Raw genomic sequence first — 24,625 nt, 5'->3', positions numbered from 1 at the left:
GGAAATCTGTCATCATTACTCCGTCCTGATCCCAGAAGACTGTGAGCATGACCTTCCAAGTGGAGGGATACACCCTTGCCTTCTTTGGAGGTGATGAGTCCAAGTGCTTCCACTGCATTGACTAGGCTTTGGTCTCTGTATCATAATGATGGACCCAGGTTTCATCCTGTGTAATCAGTCTTTTGAAAAACTTTGACTCATCTTCTTGGCACATCTCCAAATTCATCTTCGAGCACTCGATGCGTTCTTGCTTCTGGAATGGTGTGAGAAACCTGGGAATGCATCTGGCAGACACCTTATGCATATGCAAATGGTCATGAATGATAGTTTCCACAGACCTTGCACTAATCTTGACATCTTGGGCTATTTGGTGAATAGTAATGCGCCGATTTTCCAAAATGGCAGCCTCAACTCGTACATACACACATGTACACGTAGGCACATACATATATCGAATTGTCGGTTATCTAATTTTTGCAACAAATTTTGGTAAGATTTTGGTAACGTTTTTAAGATTTTTGGTAACGTTTTTTGTAACAATTTTTTTCTTAACGTTTTTTGTAACAATTTTTTTCTTAACGTTTTTTGTAACAATTTTTTGTTAACGTTTTTTGTAACAATTTGTTGTAACAATTTTTTGTAACAATTTTTTCTTAACGTTTTTTGTAACAATTTTTTGTAACAATGTTTTCTTAACGTTTTCTGTAACAATTTTTGTTAAGCTTTTTTGTAACAATTTTTTCCTAACGTTTTGTAACAATTTTTTCTTAACGTTTTTTGTAACAATTTTTGTAACAATTTTTTCTTAACGTTTTCTGTAACAATTTTTTGTTAAGCTTTTTTGTAACAATTTTTTCCTAACGTTTTTGTAACAATTATTTCTTAACGTTTTTTGTAATAATTTTTTGTAATAATTTTTTCCTAACGTTTTTTGTAACAATTTTTTGTTAAGTTTTTTTGTAACAATTTTTTCTTAACGTTTTTTGTAATAATGTTTTGTTAAGATTTTTGTAACAATGTTTTGTTACAAGCGTTATCTCTTATTATGTAAGGGGAAACTTTCTGTTTTTTTTTTTTTTCTTTTTTCCCTTTTTTTTTTCAATTATGAGGAAATAAATTTTTGTATAAAATTTACCCTCTGCCTCATCTTTGTTTTGAGTTTCATAATTTTTTATGGTTTATTTTTATTTATTTACTTATTTATTATTGTTTGAGTTTACGGGGCTAACATTGATACCCACAGTTCCGCTGCTAGAAAGGACTTATCCTGCCTTAGTAGAGTTTAAAATAGACTTCGTAGCCTCGCAGGAGATGTCCTTTTCTCTTCCCTGCAACCTCTTTCTCACAGAAGAGATGTTCCGAGTTTGTCTTTACTTTATCGTTATTTTCATGGAAAGTGTTCGGCTGAGCTTCAATCTATGGACCCCCCTCGCCAAACTTTCACAAGAAACACTCATCTAGCTGCAAACACTATCAATAATTCCCCCCACTCTTTATATGTGGCTATGCTTAAACGTAGATTCCATGAACAAAGCTTCTTTCTTAGAACTACTGCACGCCTTCACTTGCCAACAAATTTTTCGAATTTCCATTACTAACGATTACTATATTGTCCAATGTACACTCTTTAACCCTCATCCTCGAGTGGCCTCCGGGCCTTGATAAGTGGTGATACCTATGTAAAACAAACAAACAAAAACACCCTTATTCAATCCAAGGCAACGTCGCGTTTCCCTGCTAGTTGTGACTATGTTGCGTAATTCTTTTGCTTTGGCAAATTATTTTATTTTTGTTTTGTTTTTCTTTGAATGCAGTAATCACGTTTAGTTAATCAAAATGAATATTTGCCTGACGTTTATCTATTTAAAAAAAATTTTTTTTTAATTAATTAATTTATTTTTTAATTAATTTATTTATTTTTTCTTTTTTATATAAAAAAACATAAAAACGTGATTTTTGAGATCGAAAGAAAAATGGCGGTGAGTCTATTTCCGGTTTTATTGAATTTCAATTAATGGCTACAAGAAAGCGCTATTATATTATTTGTTTATCGTTTATGCGACGAGAAAATGGCCGATAATAAATATAGATCTCTACGTTAAAGCGAATTTCCGCCGGAAGTTTCTGGTTAAATTGGATCTGCCCATGGAGTTCCGCAGATTGACGAAATGGGTCGTGCTTTTTTTTTTTTGTGCATTTTTTCGTGTCTTGAATTTATCAAATCTATGGAATCTGACCTTGATTAAAGCACAAACTGATGATTCGATCATACAGGTTCGCACCCTGTCATAGCCACAATTAATTACTATATTAATATTATATATATATATATATATATATATATATATATATATATATATATATATATATATATATATATATATATATATATTTCATAATTATATATATTTTTAATAATTATTTAATAATTATTATAATAAAAAAATTAATTATGACAGCTCCTTTAAGAAATTCGTTCCGTATCGTTGAATTAAAGTCGGCGGTCAATTTAGCTCTAATAATATATATAACGATTAGATCACTCTCTGAATTTAGAATTTAGAATTAAGATGTTTAAATTCGACGTTTTTTCACGCGGTTAATGGTAGCCGAATGAATTAGGTCTTCGCTAAATCGAGCCAGAGATGTCACGTGATGCGGGGTTCGAATCGTTCGACTGGTATTAATTGTGACACCCTGCACTAAAGATTCCCGAAAGGATGAAACACTAGTGCCTGTAGGTATTCAATAATTATTAGAGTTAAAAAAAAAATCATATATATATATATATATATCTATATATATATATATACTAGCATTTCAGCTCGGCGTTGTCCGGGTGCTTGGAGGTGTATGTTGAGCAAAAAAACAAACAAAAATAGAAAAACTGTGTGCATGAAAAATAATATGGTTAAGCTTAAACATGGAAAAGTAAAGGACTAGTTGTTAAAACTGGAAAAGAAAACAACAAGATATTCTAGTAAAAAATATAATAAATTTAAAACTTAAAAAATTGCAGCATTAAGGGTATTTATTTGTCCCCCCCCCAAGCAAATTTGGCACAAGGCGGATTTTTTTAATGTGAGGAGTGAAGGGGAAATGGGAACCAACTCCCAGGGGAGTAGGGGAGCTGGATAGTGACAATTGGTATGAAGGGTTGCCCCTACATTGACCAAGGTCTTATATGTGGGGTCGCCCCCACATATGGTCTTTGCTTGCAGTATCTGCCGGAACAGATACTACACTTTGATCTTGGCCAAAAGGCCAAGCAGCATTAAGAATTGATTATATAATGTTAAATTAAATCCAAATAAAAAAAATTTAATGCTGGAATTTTTTTTAACTTTTGACCCCGATTTTGACCCCTTAATATTTATTGTTTTGGTTTCAAAATACAATGTTTGACGCATGTCCAAGTTACCTACATCTAAAATTTCAAGTGTTTAGATCCAAAATTGGCGGAGGAGTTTGGTATAATCTGCAAAGATCAACTCTTTAAACTTTCACCTCTTGCCAGCCAAATTTTTGCCGCAAACCCTATTAAAATGCGTGCCGTGTGGCTGAATATTCGTTATGTATCAATTTCAAATGTTTAGACTCAAAATTTGCAGTGTAGTTCACTAGACACCGCAAGGGTAAAATCTTTTGAATTTTTTTCAAAGCTCAACTCGTTCAAGTTTGACCCTTTCACAGCCAAATTTCTGGCCGAAAATTGAATAAAACGATTTTCTCAAATCTCAATAGCCCTTATGTCAAATCTTGACAGAATTATTTGCTAGGGAAATGTACACAGACAGACATTTTCATTTTTATAGATAGATAGAGGTAAATATGTATATATATAAATATATAAGTTTTGTGGTTCAATTTTAAATTCTGAAAAAACAACATATAGAGATATATATTCGATTTAAGAATTTGCTCTATTCCTAAATATTGAGCTTTTCCTTTTTGGCTAGGATCTCCTTGAAAGTATTACTTCAAGTAATATCTATCAGGATTTTTCATCTGCATTTCTATCAGTGTCTTATCCCGCTTATATATAAATATATATATAAGCACAAGTAGTTAATAAAACCTGTTAAAAAACATTTTGCAAAAGAGTTAAAACCATATTTTATTTTAAAAAGGAAGCACAAAAGAGATGGATCGGTGGATAATCCTAACTCTAAAGTTTTTTCCCTTTCTCCTTTAACCGTCTCACTTTGTACCGACGTACAAAATATATAATTATTCAAATCAACAAAATGAACTTGAACACACTAACCCTTACCCTGACACTCACCCTAAGCCTAACCCAAACCCTAACCCTAACCCTAACCCTAACCCACAACCTAACCCTAACCCACAACCTAACACTAACCCTATCCCCAACCCTATCCCTAACCTAACCCTAAACCTAACCCTTATTCTAACCCCAACACTAAGCCTGACCCCAAACCAAACCCTAACCCCAACCCTAACCCCAACCCTAACCCCAACACTAACCCCAACACTAACCCTAACCCTATCATCAACCCTAACCCTAAACCCTAACCCTAACCCCAAACCTAACCCTTACCATAACCCCAACCCTAACCCTAACCTTAACCCAAACCCTAAACCCTAACCCTAAGTCTAACCTCAACCCTAACCCCAACTCTAACCCTAACCCTAACCCCAACTCTAACCCTAACCCTAACCCCAACCCCAACACTAAGCCAACCCTAACCCAACCCTAACCCTATCGCCAACCTTAACCCTAACCCTAACCCCAACCAAAACCCTAACCCTAACCCAAACCTCAACCGTAACCCTATCCCTAGCCCTATCCTACACCCTAACCCTAACCCGAATCCAAACCCTAACCCTAGCCCTATCCTACACCCTAACCCTAACCCGAATGCAAACCCTAACCCTAACTCCAATCCTAACCATAACCCTATCCCTAACCCTAACCCTTACCCTAGCCCTAACCCTAACCCTACCACTAACCCTAACACCAACCCTAACCCTAACACCAACCCTAACCCCAACACACACCCAAACCCTATCCCCAACCCTAACCCTAACCCTAAAGCTAACCCTAACCCCAACCCTAACCCTAACCCCAACCAAAACCCTAATCCTGACCCTAACCGTAACCTTATCCCTAATATCGTAATACCAATAAAAAGAAAAAGGGCTTTTAAATATGAATATACACACACACAAAAAATTTATAGGAACACATATTTAATGGATTTTTCTTGTCAAGTCCAAAGATTGAAATCAGAAAAATTAGAAAGAAAAACAATCACATTGAAGAAGAATGCATAAAATACCGTCGCAGTGAGTTTTCCTACTTCCTAGCTGTCGACACGTGATTCAGCGTTTTCGTATAAAACTGAAACTGATGTGAAACTAAGAAGCAGTTCTCGGCTACGAGCAGAGAACATCCAGAGAGCAATGGACGTTTGGTCAATGTCGCGTTTCACCGTCATATCAGAGATTTGCTTTCATTTGGACACTCCCCTAATAAAGGAGGTGCTGTTTTCCCGAACATGTTGGGGAAACAAAACCAGAGAAAGTTGGGTTAAAAAACACTGTACACTCTACCAACGAAAAATGACAAATAAATTTTGTTCATTGGAATACCTTTGCCTTTTCTTTCTCATTTAATCAGTTTTATTTGTCCCGGCAACTACTAGCTATAAACATATGTGGACTGAGCTGTTCTCTCCTCAACAAGCTGGCAATATATTAATTCACACAAGAACACTTCAACATATTAAACATGTTTCTCACTAAATTTTCCTACTGTATGTGTGTGTGTGTGTGTGTGTGTGTCTGTGTGTGAGTGTGTCTGTGTGTGTGTGTGTGTGTGTGTGTGTGTGCGTGTGTGTGTGCGACACAGTGTATCTCAGCCTACAGGACGCCCACCCAGGTTTGTTGGTTGGTTGTTTTTGTTTTACGGCATATCAACCCTTTTCGGGTTATTTAATGCCGAATCCAAAGATTTGGGAGAAAAATTTTTTAATAGAATATATTTGTTATTTCCAAGTCGGTTTCTATTTAACCCATAGTTGGGACTCTAACAGGTACTACCACTCCGGGATAGAGTGGACCTGGGAGCAATAGCAATTAAACTCTCAACGCTCCTTTATCCTAACTCTGCTGGGCAGCAGACTTCGCCTGCGGCTTTGGCCCCAGGCTGCACGTGAGTACTACAAGCTAACATGGCGACCTTTCAAACTCCCATTGGTTTCCACATGCTAAAGAACATACACTGACAGACACACACACACACACACACATATACACACGGCAACACATTTATACATTGAACGACTTTTCCCTTTCTCTTTTAATCGGCAACTACTAGCTATAAACACGTGTGGACCGAGCTGTTCTCTAGTCAACAAGCCGGCAATATATTAATTCACACAAGAACACTTCAACTTACGAACCCGTTTCTTTCTTTTATGTCTTTGAACTGTTTATATACCTCCCAGATAATAATATCTAGGATTTGCGAATGCGCGTCGCATCAAGATTTATTAACATTGAATTTTACACGATTCTTGCTATTTCGGCCCCTGCTGTGTTGATTCAGCTTTCTCGTATAAGACTTTGGCATGCTAAGTTTTGAGACATTGTGTTGAACAAAGATGGCGGCGTAGTTCAGATCAGTAACCAAGATCGCGACCAAGAATCAAATGCGGTCCGTCGCGTAGTTAACCTCTTAAGTTCTGAGATATTATGTTGAACAAAGATCCCCGCGTAGTTCAGATCAGTAACCAAGATGGCTGCCAAGAATTAAATGCAGTCCATGACGTAGCAAATGGCGAACTGATTGAATCCAAAATTCGACGATTTTTATAATAATTTTGCGACGTTTTCATTGGTTGTTTAGCACAGCCGTTGGTTATAAAAATGATTGGGGAAGTCAAAAACTTTTTACCTTTTTTGATATAATGGAAAAGTTCTTTCGGATTCAATTTTGGTTTCACTTGAGAAAAGAAAAGAAAAATAAATAAAAAATAAATGAACAAAGAAAAATAAGCCAATAGAATAATTGTTTTTTTTTTCTTTTTCTTCTGGTTTTATGGGAATTTGCATTTATTCTCATCGGTCATAAAGAATTAATATATTGACATAATGTGTGCAAAAAGAAGCCATATTTTTTTTTTTTTGGATACATATAAAAATAAACACTTTTTAAATATATATAAACATACAAATAGAATACTTTTCAAATACATATAAACATATACACAAATGTTTGTCAAAAAAAAGCTATAAACTACTATACTAGCTATAAACACGTGTGGACTGAGCTGTTCTCTTATCAACAATCCGGCAATATATTAATTATATCTTCACACAAAACACTTAAACATATTAAATATGTTTCTCGCTAAATTTTCCTACTGTGTGTGTGTGTGTGTGTGTGTGTGTCTGTGTGTGTGTCTGTGTGTGTCTTTGTGTGTGTCTGTGCGTGTGTGTGCGACACGGTTTATCTCAGTCTATAGGCAACCCACCCAGGTTAGTTGGTTGGTTGGTTATTTTTGTCTTACGTCATATCAACCCTTTTCGGGTTATTTAATGCCGAATCCAAAGATTTGGGAGAAAAATTTTTTAATAGAATATATTTTTTGTTTTCAAGTCGGTTTCTATTTAACCCAAAGTTGGGACCCTAACAGGTACTACCACTATGGGTCAGAGTGGACCTGGGAGCAATGGCATTTAAACTCTCAAGCCTCTTTCATTCTGACCCATACTAAACACGTTTTTCTCTCTTCCAATGAACTCTTTTACTAACACATTTCTCTCTTTTACCAAAGCTGCTAACGAAGATAACAAATAAAGTTTGTTTATTATTATAGAATGAAACTCCAACTCTTATTCTATAAGACTTTTGATTAAGGGAAAACTTTCCGGTTTTTTCTTTTTCCATTTATTTTTCAAATATGAGAAAATAAATTTCGAATAAAATTTATCCTCCGCCTCGATCATCTTTGTTTCGGGTGTTCAACTCCATTTTTTTTACATTTTTGTTTTTAATTTTTTTATTTTTATTTAGTAAACATTACATCAGCACGGTAACGTAAGTGCATAAGTCCTAACAATTTTTTTTTTTTTAAATGGTGTGTGTGTGTGTGTGTGTGTTCATAAATCGGAGTCGATTATGACCATAGACAACTAGTTGTGTGTCCGCAGGTGGCTGATCAGTCCAATCCGGGCGCAGAAACCCCTGCCACATTTTGGACACCAGTGGCTGAAGACGGCCACTTCAGCATCTCGGACTTTTCGCGCAGCGGGCTTCTCTTTTGCAGATTCAGTTTGTCTTGCCTCCACGAGTAGAGAGCCCTCGTGTACCAAGCGGCGCCAGGTTGGCCTGTCGGAAGTACTGCTTTCCCATGAATTCACGTCAATGTCTTTCATATAGGACATCAGAGTGTCTTTGAACCGTTTGCGCTGTTCTGGTGTCTGAGGAGAATGTCACTACCTCTTGATTGCTGCTGTGCTGGCCCACCTCTGGGCAAGGTGCAGTACCCCCCCCCTTCGCTGGGTTACAGCTGGGAAGGTTGAACTACCCCAATTCTTTGCTAATCTTGCCCCCCCCCTCTTGATTTTGATAGCTTCCCTTAATTTCCTCAAAAGTGAAATATAATAGGCACCTGTAATTGTGGTACCCTTTGCCAGGAAATCTGTTATCACTACTCTGTCCTGGTCTCAGAAGACTGTGAGCATGACCTTGCAAGTGGAGGGCTGCACCCTTGCCTTCTTTGGAGGTGATGAGTCCTAGTGCTTCCACTGCATTGACTAGGCTTTGGTCTCTGGATAATAATGATGGACCCAGGTTTCATCCTGTGTAATCAGTCTTTTGAAAAACTTTGACTCATCTTCTTGGCACATCTCCAAATTCATCCTCGAGCACTCGACACGTTCTCGCTTCTGGAATGGTGTGAGCAACCTGGGAATCCATCTGGCAGACACCTTATGCATATGCAAGTGGTCATGAATGATAGTTTCCACAGACCTTGCACTAATCTTGACATCTTGGGCTATTTGGCGAATAGTAATACGCCGATCTTCCAAAATGGCAGCCTCAACTTGATGGACAGATGCCTCATCAATAGCAGAAGTGGTGCGACCAGGTATAGGAGCTGTTTCCACAGACTTCCGGCCATGTTTGAATTCACGATCCCAGCGTTTTACAAGGTCATATGATGAGGCATTATCACCATGAGTTTCTTTCATTTCATCAAAAGTCTCCTGTGGTGTGCGTCCTTTCAAATACAAAAACCGGATCACTGCTCGACATTCAACAGGCTCTATTTCACACCTGACTCAGTTCAAACACCTATAAAACAGAAACCACAATTAGTTCAGACATATAATTTGCCACATAACCCGTAGAGATATAAATCATTGCATATGCAAAATTTCAGCTAATTGAGACAATTGGAAGTGAGTCAGGGGCATTACTTATTGCACGCCCCTCGTACATACACACATGTACACGTAGGCACATACATATATGTAATTGTCGGTTATCTAATTTTTGTTACAAATTTTGTTAAGATTTCTTGTAACAATTTTTTGTAACAATTTTTTCTTAACGTTTTTTGTAACAATTTGTTGTAACAATTTTTTGTAACAATTTTTTTCTTAACGTTTTTTGTAACAATTTTTTGTTAACGTTTTATTAACAATTTTTGTAACAATTTTTTTTAACAATTTTTTCTGAACGTTTTTGTAACAATTTTTTGTAACAATTTTTTCTTAACGTTTTCTGTAACAATTTTTTGTTAAGCTTTTTGTAACAATTTTTTCTTAACGTTTTTTGTAACAATTTTTTCTTAACGTTTTTTATAACAATTTTTTGTAACAAATTTTTCTTAACGTTTTTTGTAACAATTTTTTCTAACAATTTTTTCTTAACGTTTTTTGTAACAATTTTTTCTTAACGTTTTTTATAACAATTTTTTCTTAACGTTTTCTGTAACAATTTTTTGTTAAGCTTTTTTGTAACAATTTTTTCTTAACGTTTTTTGTAACAATTTTTTGTAACAATTTTTTCTTAACGTTTTCTGTAACAATTTTTTGTTAAGGTTTTTGTAACAATTTTTTGTAACAAGCGTTATCTCTTATTCTGTAAGACTCTCAATTAAGGGGAAACTTTCCGTTTTTTTTTCTTTTTTCCCTTTTTTTTTCAATTATGAGGAAATAAATGTTTGTATAAAATTTACCCTCTGCCTCGTCTTTGTTTTGGTTTGTTCAACTTCATTTTTCATAATTTTTTTATTGTTTATTTTTACTTATTTATTATTGTTTGAGTTTACGGGGCTAACATTGATACCCACAGTTCCGCTGCTAGAAAGGACTTGTCCTGCCTTAGTAGAGTTCAAAATAGACTTCGTAGCCTCCTAAGAGATGTCCTTTTCTCTTCCCTGCAACCTCTTTCTCACAGAAGAGATGTTCCGAGTTTGTCTTTACGAAACACTCGTCTAGCTGAAAACACTATCAATAATTCCCCCCCACTCTTTATATGTGCCTAAACCTAAACATAGATTCCATGATCAAAGTTTCTTTCTTAGAACTGCACGCCTGTGGAATTTTTTTTTTTTTTTTTTTTTTTTTTTACAAAGGCATCACCACATTATCAAGGCCCAGAGGCCACTCAAGGATAAGGGTTAAAGAGTGTACAGTAGAAATTGGTCAATATAGTAATCATTAGTAATGAAAATTTGGTAAATTTAATAACTTATATGGAACGGCTCATCAAGAACGTATTTACTTTAGACTTAAACACAACCATATTGTAGTCAGCCGGAAAGCAGGAAAACGGAAAACAATTCCACAGGCGTGCAGTTCTAAGAAAGAAGCTTTGTTCATGGAATCTACGTTTAGGTTTAGGCACAGATAAAGAGTGGGGGAAATTATTGATAGTGTTTACAGCTAGACGAGTGTTTCTTGTGAAAGTTTGGCGAGGGGGGACCATAGATTGAAGCTCAGTTGAACACTTTCCATGAAAATAACGATACATCAGAGACAAACTCGCAACATCTCTTCTGTGAGATAGAGGTTGCAAGGAGGAGAAAAGGACATCTCCTACGAGGCTACGAAGTCTATTTTGAACTCTATCAAGGCAGGACAAGTCCTTTCTAGCAGCTCCTGCCCAGATGTGGCAACAGTATTCCATCCTTGGACGTATCTGGCTCTTATATAGGTAGAGAATAGCATCAGCAGTGAGACATCTACTGGATCGATAGAAAGATCCCACCATTTTTCCAGCGGCCTTGGCAACAGATTTGATATACGTGTTCCATTTAAGATCAGGAGTAATGGTCAAGCCCAGAAGCTTGTCAAAACTTGAGGCCTCCTGAAGACGAGAGCCATTCATTTCAATTGATGACAAATGTGAATTAGAATGTTGATGATGTAAAGATAGAAGCTTGGTTTTAGATGCATTAAAAGTAACCAGCCACTCCTTTCCCCATTGTACTACGTGCTCAAGATCAGAGGAGAGAGAATTGGAGAGAACTTGGTCATTTACTGTCTTAGATGTGCTACCATAAATGGTAGTGTCGTCAGCATAAATGTCTACAAATGATGTAAGGATATGATTTGGAAGATCATTAATGTAGATCAGGAAAAGAGTTGGGCCCAGGATGGATCCCTGAGGGACACCAGCATTAATACTGTGAGCTTCTGATTTTTGCCCCTCAACTACTACTCTTATGAACCTATCAGAAAGAAATGATTTAATAATTGAGAAGACTTTTCCAGCTATACCATAGCTAGCGATCTTATGAAGTAAACCTTTATGCCATACCCTATCAAAGGCTTTAGATATGTCAAGAGCAATTGCCCTAGAAAGATTGCCACCGTCGAGAGATTTGCTAATCCTATGCGATATAACTGTAAGGACATCTGCTGTAGATCTAGCAGAACGGAAACCATATTGAGTGTCACTAAGAAGGTTATTTTTGTTGAGATGGTTGATTACTTCTGTATTTAACACAGATTCCAGCAACTTACTCATGACGCACAGGAGACTTATTGGCCTGTACTGAGAGGGGGATGAGCGATCACCTGAATTCTTAAATACAGGGCATACTGATGAGATTTTCCAGGGAGATGGGAAACTATTCTCCTTAAGACAATGTTTAAACAGTTTTGTAAGTATGGGCGCTAATTCAGGTTGAAGTTTTTTGAGTACTATAATTGGAATACCGTCAGAGCCGGTTGCTTTACTGGAATCAAGGTTTTTGATTAGCTTGGCAACGTCACATACATATATTTGTATATCATATAGCATGTTTTCTGATACAGGAGGAAATATTGGGGGTTGGCGGCCTTGGTCGCAAAGGGTAGAATTAGCTGCAAAGTTCTTGACAAAGAGTTTGGCTTTGTCTGATGCTGACGAGATTACCTCAGGTCCATTGATAATAGTTGGGATGGAGCACACGCTTCTGTTCAGGATTCTGTTTGCTATTTGCCAAAACTGGTGGGAACCAAGCCGCTGCTCAGCTACTTTGGACTTAACAGATTGAGCATACAACTCTCTTGCGTTCCTTATTACTTTCTTACAATGGTTGCTGGCAGTCCTGAAAACGGCTTTAGTTTCCATACATCTATTACGTTTGAAGCAGTGGAAAAAGTGATTTCTGTGCGCAATGGCAGCAGCACATTCTGGAGAGAACCATGGCTGGCTGTTAGGTTTTTGCTGAAACTTTTTAGAGGGTATGAAATGGTCAATACCTACAATTAACCATTCAGTTAGGTCTAATACTATAGAGGACACATCCTTTTTAAACATGGAATGCAGAGGTAGATCAGATATAAATGTACGGAAGCTATCCCAGTCAGCCTTAGTGTATCGATATACTGTATGATGAAGAGGTACGTCTGGGGACTTATTACATTTCATTTTTATCTTAATTGATACAACAGAGTGGTCGGAAGATCCAAGAGGCGACAGAACAGGAACTGAACATAGTTCAGGGCAAGTTGTGAGAAAAAGGTCTAGTAGGCTCGCATACTGGCCGTCATTATCGGGCACACGGGTAGGTTCCTGAACAATCTGAGTGAGGTCATAGGCAATGGAGAAATCATGACAGAACCTCCCCTCATCAGCGGTCTTGTTTGAGTGGGTCAACCATTCGACGTTGTGAACATTGAAGTCTCCACATACGTGAATGTTAGCTGAAGGATAAGCAGAAAGGACTTGGTCAATTTTCTCAGATATGCTTTGAAAGATAGTAACTCCACTGTTGTGGGGGCGATAGAGAGTAAATATAAATGCAGTAGTGTGAGCTAAAGCAACCCGGAAGCACATATAGGGTAAGTTAGGATCTTCCCTGGAGATGTCCCTCCCACATGGAAAGCTATCTTTAATATAGGCACATATTCCATGCCCATGGCGATCTTGGGGGTCAGATTTAGAAGTTAAGTTAGAGTATCCTGAAATTGCAAACTCATCTAGGGAAATAGCCTGTCCAATGCCAGTTTCACTTAAAAATAAAAGGTCTGGTTTAGTCTCCTGTAATTGGGTTTCAACCTCTGGAAGGTTAGAACGAAGACCCCTGATGTTGGAGAAGGAGACATGGTAGTAGGGGTCTACGTTGGAAGTTGGAGAACCGGGTTTAATCGTGTATTTTTTCTTGTTGCCTGCTTTCCAGCTGACTAAACTATGGTTGTCTTCAAGTCCAACATAAACAAGTTTTTGATGAGCCGTTCCACTTAAGTTAACAAATTTACCTATGGAAAGAAAAAACAAACAAACAAAAAACACCTTTATTTAATCCAAGGCAACGTCGCGTTTCCCTGCTAGTTATGACTATGTTGCGTAATTCTTTTGCTTTGGCAAATTATTTTATTTTTGTTTTGTTTTTCCGGGTTTGTATTACTGTACACACAGATTCGAAAAAGTTGTCAAAATTTAACAAATATTATCAAAGGCAAGATAAGTTACTTTTCTTCCAAACTGGATAGATTTTTCGTGTTTTTATTCAATGTAACATGTTTATTCAGCTCGAAAAACATACAGTGTTTACCAATGTATTGGAAAATTCAAAATGGCGCCAAACTTTCTCTTTAACACAGTAAGTTTGGGAAAAGGTGTTATAAATAATAAACTAGGATAAATACTATTAAAAACCCACCGAATATATGTCAACCTATGTCACGATAACATATATTGAGCGAGTTTCTAACAGTATTTTGTCTAGTTTTATATTTATAGCACCTTTCCCAAACTTACCGTGTTAAAGAGAGAGTCGGGTGCCGTTTTAATTTTCCAATACATCGGTAAACACATTAATTTATTTTTTAATTAATTAATTTATTTTTCAATTAATTTATTTATTTTTGAATTACTTTATTTATTTTATTATTAATTAATTCATTTTTTAATTTAATTTTTTAATAAATAAATTTATTTTTTAATTAATTAATTTTTTTTTTCATTAATTTATTCATTTTTTAATTAATTAATAAATTTTTCAATCAATTTATTTTTTTTAATTAATTAATTTATTTTTTAAATAATTAATTTATTTTTTAATCTATAAATTTATTTTTTAACTAATTAATTTATTTTTTAATTAATTAATTTTTTTATTAATTAATTAATTTTTTTATTAATTAATTTATTTTTTTATTAATTCATTTATTTTTTAATAAGTTGATTTATGTTTTAATTAATTTAACAAACATTAAAACGTGATTTTTAAGATCAAAAAAAAATATGGCGGTGAGTCTATTTCCGGTTTTATTGAATTTTAATTAAATGACTACAAGAAACCGCTATTATATTATTTGTTGGGTTTGTATTACTGTACACAGATTCGAAAAAGTTCTAAAAAAAAACAAATATATAACAAATAAATGTTAGCAAAGGCAAGAAAAGTTACTTTTCTACCTAACTGAATATGTTTTTAGTGTTTTTATTTAATGTAACATGTTTATTCAGCTCGAAAAACATGCAGTGGAAAATTCAAAATGGCGCCCGACTCTCTCTGTAACACGGTAAGTTCGGGAAAAGGTGCTATAAATATACAACTAGACAAAATACTGTTAGAAACTCGCTCAATATATATTACCGTGACATAAGTTGACATATATTCGGTGTTTTTTTAATAGTATTTTGTTTAGTTTATTATTTATAACACCTTTTCCCGAACTGACCGTGTTAAAGAGAGAGTTGGGTCCCATTTTGAATTTTCCATTTTGAATTTTCTTGCTTTTGATAATATTTATTTGTTATTGTTATGACGAGATGAGCAATTTAACGCCGGAACTTTTTATCGAAAGAACGTTATCTATGTATTTGAATAAATTTTTATCATAAATCGGTATCTGAAAAAAAATATTATTAACACCTTTTATCAATTCTTCAAATTGCAGACTGGAGTTGGACTAATAATAATAATAATAATAAAATTAATAATAATAAAATTAATAATAATAATAAAAATAATAATAATAATAATAATAAAATTAATAATAATAAAATTAATAATAATAATAAAAATAATAATAATAAATAATCATAATAACAATAATAATAATAACAATAACAATAACGATAATAATATTAATAATAATAATAATAATAATAATAATAGTAATAAAATTATTAATAATAATAATAATAATAATAATAATAATAATAAAATAATAATAATAGTAATAATAATAATAATAATAAATAATAATAATAATAATAACAATATCTTTACATTGGTTGATAAAAAATATATTTTTGCGTATTAAAAAAATGTGTTTTCTTTTTGTCCGTGTATGTACATATATACGTGTGTGTATGTACATATATACGTGTGTGTATGTACATATATACGTGTGTGTATGTGTGCGCGTGTGTTTTTTTTTTTTCACATATTTGAATGATATTAAAGAATATTATATCGGAGAAAAGTGATTTTGTTTATTTCCTTTCCGTTAAATACGAATCTATAAAATCGCTATTTAAATAATAAGTTTGTAGTGGAGAACAACAGTAAATTAATAGCAAATAATTTTGGGTTTGAGATTAATAGTAATTTGTAAATAAGTTTGGGGCTGAGAACAACAGTAAATTAATAGCAAATAATTTTGGGTTTGAGATTAATAGTAATTTGTAAAAAAGTTTGGGGCTGAGAACAACAGTAAATTAATAGCAAATAATTTTGGGTTTGAGATTAATAGTAATTTGTAAATAAGTTTGGGGCTGAGAACAACAGTAAATTAATAGCAAATAATTTTGGGTCTGAAATTAATAGTAATTTGTAAATAATTTTGGGGTTGAGAACAACAGTAAATTAATAGCAAATAATTTTGGGTCTCAGATTAATAGCAATTTGTAAATAAGTTTGGGGCTGAGAACAACAGTAAATTAATAGCAAATAATTTTGGGTCTCAGATTAATAGCAATTTGTAAATAAGTTTGGGGCTGAGAACAACAGTAAATTAATAGCAAATAATTTTGGGTCTCAGATTAATAGCAATTTGTAAATAAGTTTGGGGCTGAGAACAACAGTAAATTAATAGCAAATAATTTTGGGTCTGAGATTAATATTACATTATTAGTGAATACGTTTGGTGTTGAAACTAATTGTACATTAATCGCTAATAATTTTGGGTTTGAGATTAATAATTTTTGTTTCGAGATTAACATTATTAGTAAATTGGAGTTGAAATTAATGTTACATTATTAATAATAATAATAATAATAATAATAATAATAATAATAATAATGATGATGATTCTGATTGTGATTATGAAGGGCAACAACTACTGGGGTACTATGTAGGGATTTGGGTAGCAAAATGTTTGTTCACGTTGCACTTGAACTTCTGCACGTCAATACAGTTGGGGAAGCAGGGACCTGTAATGGAATTCCAAAGTCTAGCGGTTCTGTGGAAGAAACTACTGGAGTAGAAAGATCCTTTACATCTAGGGATCTCATCAGTGTGGGGGTGGGATTTTTCAGCCTGTCGGGTCTGTCGAGTGTGTTCACGTCGTGGGGGCACAAGTGCTAGCAGTCTGTCAGAGCATTCAACATTATAATACTTGTAGAACAGGCAGAGGGATGAAACGTGTTGTCGATGGGACAGAGGCTGAAGCTTAGATGCCAGTTCAGGGCCTATCAGATTTGCGACTCTCTTTTGAACCTTGTCAAGAAGCGAGAGACTAGCAGCTGATGCACCAGCTCAAATATGACAGCGATACTCCATACATGGGCGAATGGTTGCCTTATAGATGTAGAGGATACCTTCGGGTGTTAGTAGTTTTCTAGCACGGTGGAGAGAGTCCACCTTCCTTTCAGCGATACTGGCAATGCCCTGGATGTAATTGTTCCAACTATTGTTTCCTGTGTTGTTGTTGTTGTTGTTGTTGTTGTTGTTCTCACTATTATTATCATCATCATCATCATCATCATCGTCATCGTCGTCATTATCATTATTGTTATTATTATTAATGTTATTATTATTATTATTATTATTATTATTATTATTATTATTATTATTAATTTACAATTAATTTCAACTCCAAACGTATTTACTAATAATGTACTATTAATCTAAAAACCAAAATTAGTAGCGATATTTTTTATTATATTTTACCCCATACAAGGCACATTGCCACTTTGGTGTAGGGGGCTACTATCAGGGGCAACAACTACTGGTGTACTATGTAGGGATTTTGGGCAGCAAGATGTTGGTTCACGTTGTACTTGAACTTCTGCACGTCAATACAGTTGGGGAAGCAGGGACCTGTAATGGAATTCCAGAGTCTAGCGGTTCTGTGGAAGAAACTACTGGGGTAGAAATATCGTTTACATCTAGGGATCTCATCAGTGTGGGGGTGGGATTTTGCAGCTTGTCGGGTCTCTCGAGGGTGTTCACGTCGTGGGGGCACAAGTGATTGCAGTTCATCAGAGCATTCACCATTATAATACTTGTAGAACAGGCAGAGGGATGCAACGTTTCGACGATGGGACAGAGGCTGAAGCTTAGATGCCAGTTCAGGGCCTATCAGATTTGCGACTCTCTTTTGAACCCTGTCAAGGAGCGAGAGACTAGTAGCCGATGCACCAGCCAAAATATGACAGCAATACTCCATACATGGGCGAATAGTGGCCTTGTAGAGGTACAGGATACTTTCGGGTGTTAGAAGTTTTCTAGCACGGTGGAGAGAGCCCACCTTCCTCGCAGCGGCCCTGGCAATGCTCTCGATGTAATTGTTCCAGCTAAGTTTTCCTGTGAACGTTAGGCCAAGGAGCTTGAGAGACATACTCTCAGATAAAGAGTCGTTGGCCATTGCTATAGGTGGTAGAGAAGGTTTATTGTAATTATTGAATGAAACCAGTTTTGTCTTGGCGGCATTGAACGTGACCATCCATTTTTGTCCCCATTCCACTACTGATTGGAGGTCATCCTCTAGTGTTTCTGCCATTACTTTAGATACATGTTCATTTGTTTTTCTGTCGTGCCTGCTATAGAGTGTGGTGTCATCAGCATATATACCAATCTCAGAGTCAATTTTGTCAGGGAGGTCATTTATGAATATCAGGAACAGCAGAGGTCCAAGGATAGATCCCTGGGGCACTCCCGCATTTATATCATATTGTTTAGATGTACGACCGTCGAGGACAACCTGGATTTTTCTCTTATCTAAGAAGGATTTAATTATGTTAAGTATTCTACCAGTGATACCGTATGATCTAATCTTCCTGAAAAGACCCTCATGCCATACCCTGTCAAAAGCCTTGGATATATCTACAGCTATCGCTCTGCCCTCTCCCGCTTTGTCCAGTGAATGGTATATGCGTTCAGAGATTACAGTGAAGATGTCTGCCGTGGAACGGGCTTGTCTAAATCCATATTGTTGGTTGGTCAGAAGTTTAGAATCTGTAAGGTGCTGGACTAGAGCATGGTTAATTAAGGTCTCAAATATTTTGGCAAAAAGTGGGAGGAGGCTAATAGGGCGATAATTTAATGGGTCAGTTCTTTCGCCAGAATTCTTGAATACTGGTACCACAGAAGCAGTTTTCCAGCAGCCCGGAAATTTACAAATTATTTCCACTCCAACCGTATTTACTAATAATGTACTATTAATCTCAAAACAGAAATTGATAGCGATTAATTTACAATTCATTACAACTCCAAACGTATTTACTAAGAATGTAATATTAATCTCAAACCCAAAATGATTAGCGATTGATTTACAATTAGTTTCAACTCCAAACGTATTTACTAATAATGTACTATTAATCTCAAAAGCAAAATTATTAGCGACTGATTTACAATTAATTTCAACTCCCAACTTATTTACTAATAATGTACTATTAATCTCAAAAATAAAATGGATAGAGACTGATTTACAATTAATTTCAACGCCAAACGTATTTACTAATAATGTACTATTAATCTCAAAACCAAAATTATTAGCGATTGATTTACAATTAATTTCAACTCCAAACGTATTTACTAATCTATATAATACTAAAAGTCTATGGATCTTGTATGTTTGCAATCAGATTTCCGGTTTTCAACATCCGGTTGCGTATGCGTAAATAGCAACGTCTTCAATCCGTTATTCCAATTCCGGAATTTTTATATCGCTTTTAATACAAACAATTTAATTTAATTTGATCAAATAGTTATTTATATATACAAATAATACATAGATTCATAGATAATTATAATATATATTATAAAATCTATTTATCTATGAATCTATTAATAATATGAAATATTACCCTATACAATTTATGGAAAGAAAACACCTCTCACTTTCCCTCTAATAGATTTCAACACTCCTACTCCCTCTGTTTTCGTTACGTACGCGAGAAAAAGGGAGCGATGTAAAACTGGATAGAGTTATCTCCCTTAACTTATGCAGACCTTTTTACTAGAGGGCGTTATTACAAAAAAATTTCTTTTTCTTCTTCCCATGTTTTTTAAAGTCGTCTGCTTACATTTCCAAACGGAAAGCTGAATCGGTAAATGCACACATTTCTATTACATTAAATAGTGTTTTCCTTTACACAATGGGTACTGAATGTTTGCTTAAATTAAATGAAAAAAGTTACATTTTATTTTCATTTTCTATTTACAAAGCCATTATTAACATGTGGAGAGTGTTTTTTTTATTATTCTGTACTTTCAACTAACAATTTCATTTAAAAGATGATATATCAAAATTTGAATTTAACTATAATAAGGATTATGATACCTGTTCAGTGCATATTTACCTATAAGTATGACCAACCACTTATAATTCAGTAACTGTAATTTAAAAAAAATAACAATTATAATAAACAGAACGACTCATAGAAATCTATCTATATTCTTTTTTCATTTTAATATACTTTCATAGAAATGCTTCTGTTATGTAAAAAAAACTATTTTCTTTATGCCACAAGTGTCACGCTCATACATGAATTTCATAGCTAATATAACGTACTGACCCAACGGGTCACGGGTGGTCTAGTAATGTACTATTAATCTCAAACCCAAAATGATTAGCGATTAATGGTGCTCGGTAAAAATGGCACCGGTAGAAATGGCACCGGTAAAAATGGCACCGGTAGAAATGGCACCGGTAGAAATGGCACCGGTAAAATTGGCACCGGTAAAAATGGCGTAAGTGAATAACTAGGTAAAAATGGCACCAAAAGGTGCTACTGAAGCTATGGGGTCCCAAATTCTAACCTCATTTTGGGTTTTGTAAAAGTTCCTATTTTCTTGCCGTCAACGAGGGCAGAGTTAGACACAAGGTCGATTTTTAATATACAGTCCCCCCCACAAAAAAGGGGTCAGTTTTCATCGGAACAAAAGATTACAATTACCTCAGTTTAGAAGCATTGTTTATCTAAAGGTTCTTATTTAATTGCACCCCGCTAGGGCAAAGTTAGACACAAGGTTGGTTTTAAATCTGGAGAATATCCAGCTCCCCAAAAAGGGGCATTTTCGATCGGAACAAAAAATTACAATTACCTCAGTTTAGAAGCATTGTTTATCTAAAGGTTCTTATTTAATTGCACCCAGCGAGGGTAAAGTTAGACACAAGGTTGGTTTTAAATCTGGAGAATATCCAGCTCCCCAAAAAGGGGCATTTTCGATCGGAACAAAAAATTACAATTACCTCAGTTTAGAAGCATTATCTAAAGGTTCTTATTTAATTGCACCCAGCGAGGGCAAAGTTAGACACAATATCGGTTTTTAATCTGCTGACTATCTAGTTCCCCAAAATGGGGTACTTAGGACTAATGAATCGCAACTTATCAAGGATAAAACACACTCGAGGATAAGGGTTAATGTGGAAGTTTTCAATTACACTAAACAAAATGCATCTTTTCTGGACAAGTTGTAGTTGTATTTTTGGGTTCTTTTTTCATATTGAATCGCTAGTTATCAAGGATGAAACACACACGGGGATAAGTTTTTTTTCCCCCTAAAACAAAACAAAATAAAAATGATCCAGAAAAGATGCACTTTGTTTAGTGTAATTAAAAGCTCCCTGGTTGACACTTATCCTCGACTGGCTTTTATCTTTGATAAAAGAAAAAACTAATTTTGGTGCACTCTAAATTTATTTTATCATTGAATGTATTTTTTATCGTTGATAAGTTGGGCTTTGCCATTTTTTCTTATTTATCCAAAACTGCTATTATTGAATAAATATTGAACTCTGGAATGTTTCTGTTGAACTCGAGAATCTGCACAGAATTTTTGTCGGAGGTTGCATCGACTGATACGTTAACAAAGTGTAGTATCACTTCTGATGCTACACTCCGCCTATTATCTCCCCGTTTAATGAAGAATTAATAAATCCTTTCAAACTGAGACAATTTTAATTTTTGTTCTGATCCAGAGTTCCTCTTATAGGAGAGCTGGATATTGCCCACATAAAAAAACGACCTTGTGTCTAACTTTGCCCTCTTGGGGAAGCAAGTAAATAGGAATACTCAAGATGAGAATAGTAGTCCAAAGCTGGAATGGGAACAGTAACACAAAATTCTCAAAGCTAAACTGTATCAATGTTGTTAATTACCAAAAATAGTTTTATTGCCTTATTAACAAATTCAACAGACACATAAACTAAAGTGAAAGATAACACGTGTTGTCGCGTATACGTGCGAAAAGGTTTTATCTCACAGTTGAATATGAAACCGTTCTGGGGACATTTCTGGGGTCAATCGGTCACTGAGTATATTTCTGACATAAAATTATAAACTGATTCCAATATAAATAACAGTAAAATAGGTACTTATACATGTTTGACACCCCGAGAGTACAAACAACATTGAAATAATAACTATTTAGAAAGCCATTCTTAACATGGAGGTGGGGTGAACTATTTTGCACTTTCACCTAACAATTTAATGAAAAAAAAGTAACATTATTTTTTTAAAGTTCATATTTCTTTCGGTATTAAACATCCATAAGTACAATACGTTCGTTTGTTTACAAAATAAAAAAAGTTTATTTCCGCACCAAGGGGAGAGGTCATTGAATATTTAGGCTGTGAGCTATAAGACTCAACGCACAAGGAGTACTTAATTTTAAAGTATAAAAATGTATCGAACTATAATTTTAAAGTTTTAATATTTCTTTTTAATGAGTGATTCATAATTGAAAAAAAAAAATATGCTAAAAACATTTATAGATTGTTTTTAGTAGTTTTTTTTGTTGTTGTTTTGGTTTTTACATTAAGGTTGTATAAAATTTATCAAAATATAATTTTAATTCATCAATGTAGTAATTTAAAAAACATGAAATATTTATTAAGAAACTTCTTTATATTTGAGTTTCATAAAGGGGTCGATAACTCGTCTCCATTGCCGACATGTTGCAATGCAGGAGTTCCATAAAAAAGAAACAACACTAAGTGTACATAAATTACGAGGAACGAATAACATAATGTTGATTTCTGATTTCAATATCAGAAGCCGTCATCAAATGGACTGTTCCTCGCTATAATTGTTTATGCCTGAGTTATTTTGTTTGTATTTTTGAAAAATATATAAACTGCTTATTTTTATTTTATTTTTACTTTTAGCATATCTTGCGTTTGGTAGCATTTATTTGTTGTATATTTTACTTTTTCATTTTGTTGTCTATAGTAATAAATGTTCGATAATTCTTATTTTTAAGGCATTTATTAGTATAGACATCGAATCGAATATATGGTAAAGAAACAAATAAATAGAAGTAACTAATTAAAATAAAAGGAACTTGTTTGTAAATAAGGGAGTTTTTTTAAATTTATTTCTGCCCAGTGTTCAAGTTATAATAGGGGAGAAGAGGTGAATGAATTACCACACAGATGAAAAAAGTTATTTCTGACACCTGTGACGTAATAGCACTTTGGGAAATCTCAAAAACGAGATTCGCATTTAGGATCTATTTAAATTTGACAAACTTCTCATTATTTTCTGTAACACCGGTGACGTCACAGTACATGACCTAACTTTTGGAAAACTCAAAACGAGGGTAAAATTTGAGACCAGATCGGTCGTCTAGCACCCTTTTTAATTCGACAAATTTCGGAAGTTTTCCCATTTTAATATACTGTGAGATATTCATGCATGTTCTCGTTTTGTCATTTTTCTCATTAATCCATTACGTGCCATTTTTACCGGTGCAATTTTAACCTATTTATTAACTTGTGCCATTTTTACCGGTGCCATTTTTACCTATTTATTCACTTGTGCCATTTTTACCGGTGCCATTTTTACCGGTGTCATTTTTACCGGTGCCATTTTTACCTATTTATTCACTTGTGCCATTTTTACCGGTGCCATTTTTACCGGTGTCATTTTTACCGGTGCCATTTTTACCGGTGCCATTTTTACCGGTGCCATTTTTACCTATTTATTCACTTGTGCCATTTTTACCGGTGCTTTTTTTACCGGTGTCATTTTTACCGGTGCCATTTTTACCTATTTATTCACTTGTGCCATTTTTACCGGTGCCATTTTTACCTATTTATTCACTTGTGCCATTTTTACCGGTGCAATTTTTACCGGTGTCATTTTTACCGGTGCCATTTTTACCGGTGCCATTTTTACCGGTGCCATTTTTACCTATTTATTCACTTGTGCCATTTTTACCAGTGCCATTTTTACCGGTGTCATTTTTACCGGCGCCATTTTTACCGGTGCCATTTTTACCTATTTATTCACTTGTGCCATTTTTACCGGTGCCATTTTTAACGGTGCCATTTTTACAAGTGCCATTTTTACCTAAATTCGGTAGTACATTATTAGTAAATACGTTTGGACTTGAAATAATTGAAAATCAATCGCTAATAATTTTGGGTTTGAGATTAATAGTACATTATTAGTAAATACGTTTGGAGTTGAAATTAATTGTAAATTAATCGCTAATAATTTTGGTTTTGAGATTAATAGTACATTATTAGTAAATAAGTTGGGAGTTGAAATTAATTGAAAATCAGTCGCTAATAATTTTGGGTTTGAGATTAATAGTACATTATTAGTAAATACGTTTGGAGTCGAAACTAATTGTAAATTAATCGCTAATAATTTTGGTTTTGAGATTAATAGTAAATTATTAGTAAATACGTTTGAAGTTGAAATTAATTGTAAATTAATCGCTAATAATTTTGGTTTTGAGATTAA

Source organism: Euprymna scolopes, chromosome 46, assembly GCF_053919585.1.
Source record: "Euprymna scolopes isolate OS-2025 chromosome 46, ASM5391958v1, whole genome shotgun sequence".
NCBI lineage: Eukaryota > Metazoa > Mollusca > Cephalopoda > Sepiida > Sepiolidae > Euprymna > Euprymna scolopes.
Note: the sequence above shows the minus strand (reverse complement) of the source record.